The sequence below is a fragment of the Crocodylus porosus genome, unplaced genomic scaffold, assembly GCF_001723895.1.
Source record: "Crocodylus porosus isolate Cpor-Errol unplaced genomic scaffold, CroPor_comp1, whole genome shotgun sequence".
Classification (NCBI taxonomy): domain Eukaryota; kingdom Metazoa; phylum Chordata; order Crocodylia; family Crocodylidae; genus Crocodylus; species Crocodylus porosus.
Window position 1 is genome coordinate 16,573,258 of NW_017728915.1, and position 15,710 is coordinate 16,588,967.

The following is a 15,710-nucleotide window of genomic DNA, read 5'->3' on the forward strand; positions in this document are numbered from 1 at the left end:
TTTGCCACAGCCCCCTATACTTGGATGCACAGTATAAATTATTAGTTAAATCTATCAAATTTGCATGAGTAAATATAGTTTTTTTTAAGCTGGGAAAAAAATTGCAGCACAAATTTAGTATCCTTGTTGAAAATGAGAAAGCAAAAAAATTAGTAAAATGATCAGCATAAACAAGATTGTATGGAGAATGGTTTTTTTTTTAATGTATAGTGGACTTAATTACCTCACTTGTTTTTTCCAAGTTTTTTTTAGAAATCACAATTGTATTTTATTTCTTTCAGTTGAAGAGGGTGAATCTTCAGATTTTGCTTTGAACTGGGACTCATCAGTGACTCAATCAGGTAAATGTTTTAGGTTCTTCTGATTGCAAAGGCTGCTAGAAAGCTGCCAGGCGTTTTATAGGAACTGTATTTTGTGTCACATTCCTGTCTCAAATCCAAGACTACCCACTACAACACAATTTTTATATCAGTTCCATATGGTCAATAAAATCTATTACATACAGAGACTAATATACTCTTATCCTCTAGAGAGCCATTCTTTCTTCTTGTGGGCACATTGAAATGGGCTGTGATTTCTTTAGTATAACTGCTTTGAAGTTTCCTGCAATGGGCACTGTTGCACATTCATTCCAATCTAATTACATAAAAGCTACTTTAATAGGAATTTTAAACTTCAATTTCGATTGGAATGTGTGTATTTCTCTTCTTGGAAGAAATTGCAAAGGAATGTCTGATCTCGTGAATATGTTTGGTATATCAGTAGTTTAGAAAGATATAATGTCTTAACCAGTCTTTGTATGTTTGAAAGTCTGTATACTAAATATATTGTCTAGGACCTGTTAATTTATATTACACTGAACATTTGAATGAAATGGGCTCAAAAGCTAAATTGAATTAAGCAAGTTTGGTTGTGTTTGGGTAATGTATACTGACAATGCTATATACTTCAAGACAATGTTAGAATACTTTGATTGTAAGGTGAAGGGGCAATTGTTTAGCCAGACTGATGCTCTCCTTCTACTCTGTATTGTGCTATTTTAATACATATTTTATGTATTTTACATAGAATATATGTGGAATTCTCAGAACATGCATTTTGCATATAATTTATTTTGATGTTTAAGCCAAAACAACAAAAGATAACTTTATATCTACCCTTTAGAAACACATTATTTTTAATTAGAAGTAACACGCAAGAATTAGGAATATAGATAGGAAATGAACTCTGAAATGAGAATAAACGGTGCAAGTAAATCCCCACATCCACTATAGATTCTATAAAAATAATTGAGAAATGGTTTACAGGAATTTTTCTCACCAGACTCAGAACCTGGCTTGTCTTTAAGGCAAACTGTTTTTGTTTTTGGTACATTGTGGTGTATCATTTTATACAAAACATTGTATGTTGTCCTGGGTACATCTTCTCCACTATGGCTGTTTGGAGCGATTTGTGTTTTCACTATTCTTTGATAGCGAATATCGCTGCTGCTGAAAACCCCTGACTGCGATGCAGAAGGCCCCTTTGTGCCTGGAGCTAACAGTGCATGAAAAGAGCACTCTCAGTCTCTCTTGCTTGACCTTAGTCTCAAGCAGCAGTGGAGTGGAGTAACCAATGTTATCTATCAGAAATCTTGAATTATATTAAATTTAACACAAGGTTGAAGTGTAAGAGAAGAGTCTCTCCACTTCAAGGGGTGTTCATTTAGTTCTCCTGGATGGTGTTAGTGAATATACTGCAGGTGTAAGAGAGATCCTGTGAAAGAACTTTCCCAAATTAGTAAATTCCTCATTCATAGCTGTCTGTCATTGAAAAGCTAGGTAACAGTTTATCCTGTTACTACTGGAAAATTAAGCTCTTGTTTAAGACCCTTAGACCTGGGTAATCATGTATGTTACAAATGTGTGTTTACATGTATTATGCCTGTTTGTTTATATGGCATCTAAGGAAATGGCAGATATTTCTTTAAACACAGTTAGCAGAAGTTAGTTTTAATCTTCTGTGCTTTTAAAGTTCTTTTGGATAGGGTACAATACATGGGGCAGTAGGTTGCCGCCTAAATAGCAATGCAGGAAAAAAAGCATAAAAAGCTATAATATATAGTGGTGTAATACTGTGGAGTTACTCACTCTTGTGTGGTGTGCCTCCAAAGCTATATTCAGTAACTGAAACCAACCAGTCTCTCAGTCCCAGTGTGCAAGACTTTCATTATGTTCTTTTATGATCTTCCTGTTTGCATTAACTTCAGTAGTGTGATATAGAACCTCAATAAACAGGGAGAAAATCGTGCTTCAACTTCTCATTTCGTGCCTACATTTCCCAAGCCCAAATCAACAGCATTCCTTATCTCCCCTAAAAAAAAGCTCCTAAACTAGACTTGTTAATGGTGAACATTCCCAGAGGCTTTAAATTGACACCTTCCTTATCTTTCTTTTCATGTTTATATGTATTTGTATGTCTGTGTATGTGCAGACATTCATGGTGTGACTTAAGAAAAATTCTGTTGTGACTTGTGTTTTACCTCTTTCTTCTACTGAAGCTTTTTAGATCTACAGTGAAACTTTTGCTGAGACAGAAGTGTCAGTCAGGTGTTTCAAGGCAGGATCATCTCTAGCGGACCCATTCTAGACAAGTATTTGTCTAATCTATTCTTAAACTTTAGGAAGAGCCCTCACCAAGCACAGTATCTGAAACATCAAAACACGCTTTAACTTGCCACTGGTAAAGCAGGGGGATGAACACTCTCAAAGTCCTGCCACTGCAAAGAGAGGGGGTAGTTTTGTTCAAACTACGCTTGAGCCTAAAAGTGCTTTTGTAGGTATAGCATATCTTGCTCCCAGACAGTAAGGTTTACTGGTAAAGCACTTTTTTGTTGTTGATGCTGGTATAAGTTTATACTGGGAAGTTTTTCTAGGATTGCTATGTCAGCAAACTTTTCCTGGTAGAGATAGGACTTATTTAGCATCCAACCTCTTTTAATTGAATTTGCACAGAAAATAGATTTTTTTCAGAATAAATCATAATTTATAAAAATATCATTGTTAATTTACCACAAATTTTAGGAGTGGTTTTTCCAAAGCTATAACCACTCAATTAGAGTTGTGTTTTCATCCTTTTCTAAAAATTTATTTTCATAAGCATTTTTGTGTCATTAGCTATCTGAACTCCAGCTAACCTGATTTCTCAGCTATGCCATATGCTGGATGTGTCCCCTGAAGTGTGACTGGAGTTCCAGTTGTATTCAAGCTCTGAAGAAGTGGGACTGGTGTTCAGCTGAGGGCTGCAGAGTTTACAAGCTCCAGTCCTGTGGAGTTTATGATCTCTCCAGGGTAGGTGATGCAGAGCCAGTCAGCTTTCCACAACCATAACAGCCAGCCCAGTGGGTTTAAAGAATCAGTATGTAGACTTCAGTGCCTCCTGGACTGGCTCTCTTAATTATATAGTTTGGTAATTTGTAAATTGCAAATATTTTGGAAAGATTGAACTAGAATCCTCTTGAATTGTAGCTTTCAAAGTATCACAATACTAGAACATCACTAAAATGACTAAGATTTTAAACAATTAGCACATTGTTGTCAAGCTTTCTGTGTAGAGCTCAGAGGATGCTTACAAATCATTGATTTGTAAGAGTTATTTAATGCAACATGTGGAGACTTACCAATGTGCATCTTGTCAATGGAAGTCAAGTGGCCACATTGTTTTGTGTCCCACTGATTACTTACCACAGGGATTTAGCCTTTTTAATGCAGCTAGGTGTCTATCGTTTATGTAAGATTTTACTTTCTAAAGGCTGGAAATTAGAAGCCCCCTTCTTTCAAGTTAGCTACCCAGTGCTAATCAAGCCTCTGGTCAAAGATTTTACAGAAGTTCAGTCCTTCTTGCAGTATTCATGAGGAATCTCTTTAAAAAGGACTTGTAATTGTTTTATAAATAACACTATTGTCATAATTTAAAGGCTGCATGCACCAACTTAAAGAATCAACAGAATATATGATGAGGCAGAGGCTGCTCTGATGATGTGGAAAATAGTCTCTTTGTGTCAGCCTGTGATCTAGCAAAAGGAATATATATATTTTCTTGCTCCTCATTTTTCTATAAACATTTTTGGTCTTCATTTAAAAAAGCAACAACAAAAACCTCCTTTTCTCTTTCTTCATCTTTGGGGCTTAGGTTTCTGTTAAGGAACAGATCAGTAATGTTTTGTTGTTTAATAGACAGATATGTTTTGTGTCCCAGAGGAAAAGCACAGTTCAGTACTCATTCACCCTGCTTTCCCCTGTTAACAGCAATTGCCACACTTGCAAGCTTGTACTGCCGCTCCCACATCTAATACAGAAAGCATCTTGGAGAGTAGGTCGGGCTGGGCTTCCAGTGGGAGGACAGAGAAGCATCAAGAGCTCTGGCTATAAAAAGGTTTTCTGCTTCTTTTAAGCCAAGAGGAAAATAAGATTTAATATTTGTCTGGCTATCCCATTGCTTTGCAGTACTGCATTGCTGTTGTAATATATCACTAGAGCATTATCTCGAGGAGCAACAAGGGACATTTTAAAGAAGTAAAAGTCTTACTAAATATATAGAGAATTTAAGGCATTTTTAAAGACTTATGAAAAGCATTTTTATACAGGGGTTTACTGGGAAGTTTCTTGTTAGCCAGACTTGAAGGGCTTGGGGATTTGAACAAAATCGTCTGGGGCAAGCGAAATAAGATTCTGTGTTTTCCCTAGAAACTGAGTGAACCTAGAAGGCTGGACTTTTCTGTCTTTTCCCTGGGGGTAGCTCTAGATTGTCCTTTTGTTATCTTTATACAAAGGTAGGCTTAAATACCCTAGAGGTTATGACACAAACTTAGACATTGGGAACCATAAAATTTTCATCCAGTAGCACTTTGAATTTTTGGACTAGACATCCATTATAACTCAGTGTGTAATATATATTTGAGATTCATACAGAATTCTTTTGTTTCAGCACACCATTCCACCTGTGTCAAAAGAGTAAGTTAGTATTTAGAAATATTGTTAGGATCCTTCCTCATGATATAAACCAATTTCAATAGAAGACCTCAACTTGCAGAATTTTGGCTATGCAGTTATAACATTCATGCCGTGCTATATTATTTCAGTGTTCACCTCCTTAAGTGTTATAGTTGAATGTGTGCATCAAGGTTTAAATTAAGTTTCCACCTCATTTAATTTGTCTCACTTGAGTGTTTTTCCTTATCCCCACCCCAGTCCTTTCAAATCATCTGACCTGTCTCCCTGGGGGTTTGAAAGAACCTACAGATCTTTCTGATCCTATGGAACCTAGGCAGCAGCTAGGCCTAGTTTCCAAGCCATGTCCCCATGCAGAAGCTTGGAATCCTACTCTCTCCTTCTTTTGGAAGGAGTGGATGCACTTGGGAGTGGATCCAGAAGTGTTACAGTGGCACGGTCACACTCCTATTTTGGACTACACTGCAGGAGCAGCAGCTGAAGACTTTTTTTGAGCCCCCAAATCAGGTAAGAACCACCCTCCTCCCTGCACTTGGCATCCCCTCCCTCCTTCTCCATGCCCAGCTGAATACCACTTCCCTTCTCTCCCCCACTTTTGCTTCCCCCAGCTGACCTTGGGGAGGGGTAACCTCCAGAGCTGCTCCTGTCCCACCTGAGATGGGCTCAGCTGGGGACAGCAGGGGCAGTCTCACAGACTTCATTATATCAGAAGGAGGGTTGTACTTTGCAGTAAGAGAGTAGAAAGCTTCATGTGTAGAGCAAGCTGCTCTGTTATAGTGATGGCTGAAGGTAGGGTGTTAGGCCTCCTCTTTCTGTCCTTGGGCCATGCATAGCTCTACTGGCAGTTATTCAGAACAGGCTTATGGTATTTTGCCAGGAACAGAGCTACCACCATGTGTTGGTTTTGTACACTGTGCCACTTCGTTTTACAAGTGCATATTTTTTAAGTTTCTCCTTTTAAAAAAGAGAACAAAAGTAGTAGCTTTTTATTTGAGACCAACCACAACATATAAGATGATGGTCACTCCTTTTGCTCTCTGCACCTCTGTGCAGTGCCTCCCACCTAGGTTAATTTGTAGCTTGTGTTTCAGAAGAGGAGTATGTTCCCATGACTTCTTACTTGGTTATAACAGGGCTGTCAGGTACTTTGATGGGCACTTTTTAGGGAAGATTTTTATGTTCCAATATTCTTTTAGTTCTACACCCTCTTTTTCTTCCTTAAGCCAAACATTGCTGTATTCCTTCCTACTGTGCCAATGCTGCAGCACCAGGACCTGGCACAAGAAGGAAGGGAGAGTTCTCACTCTTACATAGAAAATCATAGGGGCCAACGGGCCACAGGCAGGGAAATGGTAAAATATACAGAAACATCAGCACTGTGTAACATACACTCAGGACCATAATTCCTCCCCCCGCCCCACACACACACTTCCTGAGGTGTCACCAAACAAGTCTTTGGTTTCTAGAGTGCTCAAACAGCAGCCAGTAGCTGTCCCCAAGTCTGAGTCGTGCTCCTGCAGTCCACAGTCCTGGCTGACTGAGCCGCACTCTCCAGCTCCACTGTGGACTCCTAGCTAGGAATGACCAGGTTCCATGTGTATACCACTCTCTCTTCCTCTTACTCCAGTTTCAAGTTTCCTGTTCCTTTTTCCCTTGCCCCCCACTCCTGGGGTTTTCTGGAAGTTGTATTCCAAATTAACATTCAGCACAGCTCTGTAAACTGCCCCCTGGTTCCTCCTGCTGTTACATGCATTGTATTCACATTATAATTCCCCCGCTTCTCCCCATACACACACCTTTAACTGGATGCTAAGTTACACATCCTACTAAGTTACACTATGTAGTTCCTAAACCACCTGGGTGGTCTCCACTCGCTGTGTGATCTACCAAGGGATTCAGGGGTGTGGACCCTCACTGGCTGTGGTAGGATTTGCATATCCCTTGTTGTACCCAGCCTTGGTACTACCCAAAAGACTTGTTCATACTCATTATCTTCATTTCCATCAGGCCATGGATCCCACCTTATATTTCTTGATCCAGAAGCATCCTTTGGCAGCACCCTATTGGACATATTGGGGGATTGTATTGGTAAGGGTTCTGTTGTGAAGCCTCTGCCAATGTCTTGGCTGCTGATGAACAGTCCCCCTAGCTCCTTTGTCAGACCAGGGTTTCTGTCCTGTGAACATACACAGAGTTTTATCCTATTATAGTGTACTACAGGTGTTTGTCCAACTGGCCTGATTGTCAGCTCCTGTAACACCTTAGACAATTTCCTGATGACTGTATAAGAGCCACTGAACTTCTTACATAGCTTTTGGCACTGACCCGAACTCCTGGTTTGGTTCTATACCTATACCAGCTCTCCTGGTTCATACACCTGTCCAGTAACCTTGAGCTTATAATACTATTTTTGCCTTTGTGTGGCTACAGCCTGATGTCGCTTAACAGCTTGGCTAACTGAATGTGGGTATTCTGCTATCTTTGTGACATATTTAGATGGATTGTTAAATTATTCTGATATATTTACTCCAGAAAGAAGATCAACACGTAGGGAAATCTCCTGTCCAAACAACTTTATATATGGTATATATCCCATAGAAGACTGTACAATGCTCCAGTAGGCCACTATGACATGAGGGAGTATCTTATCCCACTCCACCTGATTGTTTTTGATCAGGGAGGAGAGTTTCAACCAGAGAAAATCCATCAGATTGGGGATGATAAGGTGTGGTGTCGGTTTTGTTGATTTCCAGTTGGTCACATCGTAGATGAAATAGCTGAGATTCAAAATGTCATCGCTGTTCAGTGTGCAGTCATCAAGGTACACTGTCGTAGTACATAAAGCTCTCAACAGACATGTTTGCCACACTCTGAGCCTTCTGATCAGGGAAAGATTATGCTTCTGCCCACTTCACAAAATAGTCAGTCACTACTGAAATACACTGGTTTCTACGTGGTGTAATGGGTGTGGGGCCCAGGGTATCCATCGCTATCCTTTCCAGGGGTCTTCCAGACTGCATGGAGACCATAGGGGCCCTAGGAATACTCTTCAGTCCCTTTTGGGGACCACACCCCTTACATGACCTGCACCAGTCCTAAACATGGTTTCTCCAGGCTAACCAGAAATACTAAGGCTGGATCTTATGAGAGATCTTCTCCATGCCCAAATATCCCCTAGTATTGGAAGCAGTAGGTATGAGCTTGCAGAATTTTTGGTATTTGCTTCTCTGGTACCACTATTTGAATAAGTTTGGGTCTGCCCCCTAGTTCCTCCTGCTGTTACATGCATTACATTCACATTACACTACCTTGGGCCCAGGAATTGTTACATCTGAGCCATTCTAATGCACTAAGTGTTCTCCAAAAAAACAGAAATACTTGTGAACTTCATTAAAGGAGCATGGAGCATGGTGAAACCCCGTGCTGACCTTGGATTTAATCAGGTCCCACTTTTGCCTTAGTTTTCCTTCTTTCCTAAGAAGACACTGTGCGTGTTATATCAGTAGCTTTCCACTCTTGGGAGAGTGGCTCATTTACATAAAGCTCAAAGTAATGCAGATCTTCCCCCTGACTTTCTAGCTGGTTCGCCCCCAAGTACAGAGAGCTCTTTCTCCTGACACCGCTGAGGGTCTCCTCCTAGAAGATTTGTGCTCCCTGTAGGTCTGTCTCTCAGGTCTTTACTCTTATTTCTGTCCCTTAAGATGTATTTTATGTGCTCCTCCTGTGTTCTTGTTGCAAAAAAGGCCAGTTGGGCTGTATTAATTATTTGCCTCACTTGCAAATCAAGGGAAATGATTCACTGCTCTATTCATCACTGATGAAGCCTTACCTGGAATAACTGCATTCAATTTTGGGCCCCTCACTTCAAGACAGGTGTGGATCAGAGTCTATCAGAGAGTGACAAAAATGAGTAGAAGCCTGGGAAACATGATTTATTAGGATAGGCTGAAAGAACTAGGGTTATTTAGTTTGGGAAAAGATGACTTGGGGGGAGGGGGGACAGGATGCAGATTTGATAAGTCTTTAAGGGCACTTTTACATGTGCTCCAGAGGTGGGGGTAAGGTGGTGCTTTTATTAGAGCAGCTCTGAGAGCCACTTTAATTAAAGTACCACAGTGTCTTGTGTACCTCCTGTATCTTGTGTATCTGCACCCCCACACTTCAAAATGGCAGCAGGGGCACATGAACTAAGGCTTGTTTGGTGAGCTTTAGTTCAAGTACCCCTGCTGCCATTTTAAAGTGTGGGGGTGCAGATACACAAGATGCAGAAGGTTGCTGGCATGCAGTAATTACCATGCTCCAGCAAACTTGATTAATTAAGTCTTCTCTGCTGTGTCATAATTACAGCACAGTGTCGAAACAGCCTCTGTGCTCGTGTACAGGCAATTTAAATGCCTAAAGGGTGGTTATATGGAGGATGGAGACAGATACTTCTCTGTGAGTTCAGGGGACAGGCCAAGCAAGGCGTCATGACCTTAAATTGCAACAAGGGAATTCTAGGTTAAGCATTGGAACAAGCTTTGCACAGAGCTGCTGTGGAATCTCCATTTTTGGACATTTTTAAGAACAGGCTTGACAGACACTTGACTGGTTTGATTTAATCAGGGTTGATCTTGCTTTGAACAGAGGGTTGATCTAGATGACCAACTAAGGTCTCTTCAAACCCTACTATTCTGTGATTCTATGTGGATCCTAGATTTACTTTCTCTATGGTCTTGTCTTGACTGAATTCACGGCGCCCCTATAACTCACAGCAAACTCTTAGTCACAGTGTTTCCGTGACCCTTGCCTTCATTTTGTCCATGTGGTAGGTGGTGGCACAGGTGAGGCTGAACTTCATCCCTTCCTCCTTTCCTCCCTTAGAGGGCCTCATCACCTGGTAATGTGAAAATACCTTAAAAAATTTCTTTTTGAAGCGTGAAAGGTATCCTATTTAAGTGTTGGAATGAAAATCTGTCACTTGGGTGTGTGTTCTTCATATCGGAGCACTTCTAAGGTAAGTTGAGAGAACATTAAAAGCTTTTCATCTTTCAGCAGCACCCTTATTGAGGCACTTCAAACTAAGAAATCCCTATTTAAAAGAGTGATTCATTAGTGAATCAGGATTGTAAGATTTTGGGCTAAATTTTAACCTGAGGAATTGTTACATATGAATCATTCTAACACGCTAAGTGTTCTCCAAGAAACAGAAAGACTCGTGAACTTTATTAATGGAGCATGGAACATAGTGAACCCCGCGCTGACCTTGGATTTCAAGGCCCTTGATTTATATAGATGAAAGACTTTCTTTTTAATATGCCAAATAAGTTTGGTCTTGACTTGCAAATCAGAAAGACAGATTATTCTGTATTTCTTTAAAGAAAACAAACACATTTTAAAAACAAAGTCCTTTGCTTTGTATAGGACTTGTGGCATCCATCTCACTAGAATGAATACCATTTTAAGCCCTTTAGGATTCTTTATTAGAGTATGTGCAGCACCTGTGCTTTGGAGTCCAAGATATTTGTGTAATGCAAATAAATAATAAAAATTACAATAAATTGGAGAGAGAATAACCAGCAGTCTCAGAAATCTTTATAGTTCCAACTAGTTGCTTTGAATAAGGGGAGAGCTCAAATAAATAGAAATAAAAATAAGCCAACTAAAGCTTTTAAGAATGCCTAGTTGGATTCTGTTCTCTTAGAGATGAAATTCAAGATGGTGGCTGTAAAATGACAGAGTCCCTAAACATGCTATGATTTCCTGTGGTTGGTTTATCCAAAACAATGGTCTTTTTAGCTGGCTGCACTGCTATCCTAGAGACTCAAGAATACATGCCATTATGTGGCTGATGGGCCATATGTGCTGCCAGTGGAAGGAGTGCCATTCCATTGGAGTCAGCATGGCAGAAGACTGGGCCACATGGGAGAATTGTGTTTTGAGGATGGCTAGCGTTATTTGCTAGGCACTCCTTGCAAAAACGGAAGAAAAATGAAACTGCTGGAGAATCCTCCTCCTGGGCAGATTCAAACACTGCTTATACCAAGCCTTTTTGAACTCTTAGTGTAAATCTTAACTGTGGGAACTTTGTGGTTGGTTGGTTGCTTGCTTTGAGTAGGTTCCAAAGAGACCAGGTGCATGATTTGACTGGATTTCAAGATTTTGGGGCCTAATTGTGCCCTGGATATCTATGGTGCTGATCCATCACTCTCATGCCTAAAGGGGCCTCAAATGCCTTTGTAACATTAGTTACTTTTTACTCAGCTATCACTGAAACAACATTTAAAAAACACTCCAAGAGGAAAAGCTTGCAAAACTTTTCTTCACCTTTTGTTATGTGCTTTCCCCTGAGAGGACCTGAACAGTTCTCTTAGTCTGGAAGCTGAATCTTACACCCAACCATGTTCACTCACCAGAGTTACCATTCTCCCTTCCATCTTCTGACCACACAGAATATGTTAAGAGGATTAGACTTTAAGAATTGTCTTGGTTCACTTGGGGACTAATAGCATTTTTTCCCAGAGTTAATTTTGCTTTTGCTAAGAGTTTCTTATTATGGCTTAGGTGCAGTAATAGTTATGCATTCTTGGATGAGAAAATATTCAAATTCACTTTTTATGGCTATTTGTTTCTTGAGCCTTTTTATTTTACATGTCTTTTATTGTTTTTAAAACAAAATAATAATTACGATACGACTTCTCTATCTCACAGGGCTGGTTTGAGTCTAAACATTTGAAAAATCGTGAGGTGCTCAGTTTAGTAATGGGGGCCATGTAAACATCGGAGATAAAATATAGTATTTTGAGATAAGTATAATCTAAAAAGAGGCAATTAAAAAAATGATAAACCTTTACCATCACACTGCAGCTGTAGGGGCTCCTGAGGAAAGTTTGTTTTTGTCTGTAAAGGAGATTACTTCCTGTGAATGAATTTTATTTCATAGCTCGACAAGCCCGGCAGAAATCGGAGTGTTTCTTTGAACAACTAAGTTGTTAGCTGGAGTGACAGAAGATCCCGTGGGTTCCGTGTTCTCTTCGACTGACATCCTGTGGCCGTATCACCTTAAGGAAAAGGAGAACTATAAAAAATTAAATTCCTCCAGAAGCAGTTCCTTCAGAACCCTTTGCTGTGTACTGTATAGTACTGCTTTGACACACACATCTGTCATGGAAAGAGACGTTGCCCTATAAATCTGTTCAGATGTCTCTGGTGGTGCGGTGCTATAGGTGTTCTCATTTTGTTGAGGGAGGGAATCTCCTACAGGAAGGAACAATTTTCTGATGTGTGCACAGCATGTGTGTAAGTATTTAAATTAGAAGCACACACCTGTGTGAGTATTATGGCATTATCTAGAAAATACTTATTATTAAAAATGTTAATTGGGAAGATTATAGCTACAGCATTCAGGAGGAAAATTAGTTTCCTGGGGAAGAAAAGGTAACGAAATAAAGGCTCATTTAAAAGTTAGATATTGAGGTGTTCCCCTTTTTCCTAACCTAACTCGTCCAAGGCCCCCTACAATTTTTTAAAAGCTAAATCTGCTTATGTAAAGTTAAAGAACTGTGGTGGTCTGTTAATGCTGTCAGACCCCTCGTGCAGTTTCCCTAAAACGGATCAGCAACGATCAGCAGCTGTGCAGACTCCTGGTGGTAAACAGATTTAAATATGCAGTTAAGTCAGGGAAGGATTGGGGCACTGACACACAGTGTAAATGCACTCCATTGACTTGCAGACCTCTTACTCACAGAGATATCTGCCATTCTGTCATTTACACATTAGCTGGGTCTGAGACTAGATCCAACCTACTATATCTCAGTGAGGTCTTTGAGTTAAACTCATTTGAAGTTGAGTTGTCATAGTGGGTGTGTGCCAGCACCACTATTGTTTAACTGTAATGTGATGTTACCATTATGGTGTGTTGTCAGAGGCATGATATAAAATCTGCCATCCAAACTGAAACACCATACACATAAACTCAGCCTACCAGTTAATTCTTTCACCCTCTTTGGGATTAATCCCTCTTTTGGAGTAATGCTACTCTCATGTTGAGTTTTTTCACTGTTTTAAATGTATTTGGAAATCAGCTTTGCTAAGAAAGCAGGCCACGTTCATATGAGGTGGACTGTGAGTTAAGGATACTGTGGCATCCTTTATTCTGAACTTTCAGCCGGGCTGTCCTTGTGTCTTCAGACTCCAGCTGCTTTTTTCCTAGTTCTGTTGAGCAAAGAAACACTATCAATTCAACATCAAAGTAAGTTCTTGCTTGCATGGCTTGCAACACACCAATCCTCACATTGCTGAAATCTGTATATTATCTGGTGGAGTGAAGGTCTTCTGGTGTTACCTTTTAATTCCCTTGCTCTGAATGGGCTTTCATTCATAATCTTCCTAGTTACCTATCCCTTTCAGGGATGGGCTCACCAAACCTCAGCATCCTGGGTTTTCTCTTCCTGGTTCACAATTGGCTCTCTGGCTAAGATACTGCTCCCTCAGCATATTTGCCAGAGGGAGTTGCCAGATAGTAAGAGGCATTGCCTTCTAATCTCTTCTATATAGATTGTAGTTAGTTTCTGTGATTTTTCCTTTTATGCTACTTCGTTACTTTCCTGCTGCACAAGCAATGGGGTGAACTTAGGTGAATTTTTTCTGTGTTTTTAAATCAAAATTAGATCTATTGTTTAGAGTGTCCCAAGGGGGTATAACTAGCAGTAATGGGATGAAATAAAGCAAAGGAAATCTTAGGCTGAATATCAGGGAACATTTCCCAAAAGAGATGTAATAGACCGTGGGATAATCTCGCATCACTTAGGTCATTTTCAAACTGGAGTGGACAAAGCACTTGAAAATTCACTGTAGGAACAGACTTGTATTGGCAGTTGGATGGATAAAATGACCTAATAGGTCTTTCTCATCTCTAATTTATCTGATTCTCCAGTGGTCTGGATTTGCTAACCTCCTGTGGATTTTGTGACAGAAGCAGACTGGATGACCTGGCAAATTATGCTTTCTAGAAGTTATTTTAGTAAATCATTTTATTAAGAGATCTCAAAGCACTTTACAAACATTAATTAAGCCTCACTGCTCCTGATAGAAAGTATATGTCTGTCCCACACCTATATCTGTTTCTTTGTACCCCCGTACTGTCCAATACTGAAACAGCCCTCCTTGTATAACTCTATACCCCATCCTCAAAACCTGTTATCTTTTCCTCTTTGAAGAGGCAATACAAAAGCTCTACCCCTAACGCTGAGCTCCTGCTGTGCCTCTTTAGAACTGCATCATGCTTCATCCATTCTTTTATATAGGCACTTATAGCATCGTGTCTGGTGCCTCTCCCAGACTGATCCCATAACATACTGAGTGAAGTTTTTGCTCACTACATTGTTTGAAGGGGTTCTTGCTTTTGGATTGGTAGGTGCTGTTTATCCTATTTGTCTTAAGTAGATTCTGTAGGGCAGTGGCTTTTCCAGTTACAGATGTTGGCTGGCAGGAGTCAGAGAAGAGCCCAAGAGGACTAGACTAACAGAGCTGTGAATCTTCAGGAGGCAGATGCAGTGGTTTTTACATCTGTGCAATTAAAAAGCCGTAGGGATAAAAAATAAACAAGCCTATAATGGAGCAATCTCTTCAGCATTTGCAGTATTTTCTGACTTGGCCTTGCTGAATACTGGAAGGCAATTTTTTACATGTAGTTGTAACTGGTAGCTAAAAGTTTCCAGACTGGACGTAAAAGTAGAATAACAGAACATAGGAAATTGGTCTGGTGTTTTCAGAAGGGAAAACATCAATAAAAAATAATGCCACAGTGGATGATTTATAGTTGAGATTAAGGGAAATCACACGAGTCACGAGAGTGGGAATTTTAAACAAAAGATTGAAAAACAAAGGAACATAAGTGGAATAAACAGAGGCCACTGCATTCCATTTTTTCAGTCCCTCTGCAGTGGGTGAGCCACATGAAACTCACAATTTGGAACCCAAACAATCTTTGCTTATTAAATACAGATTGCTAGACTCTGTTGCAAGGGACCTCTAATGCAGTGCTTCCCAGACTTTTCCTCAGCGTGACCCCATTTATGACCCCATTTCCTCAGCATGACCCCATTTTGTCAGCATGGTCCTTCACTCCTGATCTGCTGCCCCCCCACAACCCTAGGTACCCCTTACTCCCCACCCACAACTCCCCACCCCACCAGGTACTAACTCTGTACCCCTTTTGCTCACCATGACGCAGGTCCAGCTGTGGCTGTACCACTTTCTTCCCTCCCTTGCTGCTTTGTGGTGCTGAGCATCCTTGATATAGTTTCATAGTAGGGTTGGAAGGGACCTGAGCAGATCATGAAGTCTGACCCCCTGCCATGGCAGGAAAGAATACTGGGGTCAAACGACCCCAGCAAGGTGTTCGTCCAGCCTCCATTTAAAGACCCCCAGGGTAGGAGCCAGCACCACTTCTCTTGGAAGTTGGTTCCAGATCTTAGCCGCCCTGGCTGTGAAGTAGTGCCGCCTGATGTCTAGTCTCAATCTACCCTCTGCCAGCTTGTGACCATTATTTCTAGTCACTCCTGGTAGTGCTTGGGGGAACAGGGACTCCCCCAATGCCTGCTGGTCACCTCTGACCAGTTTGTAACAGGCCACTAGATCCCCCCTCAGCCTCCTCTTGTGGAGGCTGAACAGGTTCAGGTCCCGTAGCCTCTCCTTGTAGGGCCTGCCCTGCTGCCCCCTGATCATGCGAGTGGCCCTCCT

At 40.7% G+C, this 15,710-nt stretch overlaps 1 protein-coding gene across 2 annotated transcripts in view; it reads left to right on the forward strand.

Moving 5' to 3' along the window:
• The first annotated feature begins 281 nt into the window (after positions 1 to 281).
• The window catches only part of ZNF423 (zinc finger protein 423), a 253,010-nt gene continuing 237,581 nt past the window's right edge, over positions 282 to 15,710 (forward strand). For both annotated transcript variants that reach the window (XM_019535759.1, XM_019535761.1), the window contains exon 1: positions 282 to 341. The gene's annotated coding sequence lies outside the window, so the exon portion shown is untranslated. The remainder of the gene's footprint in view (positions 342 to 15,710) is intronic.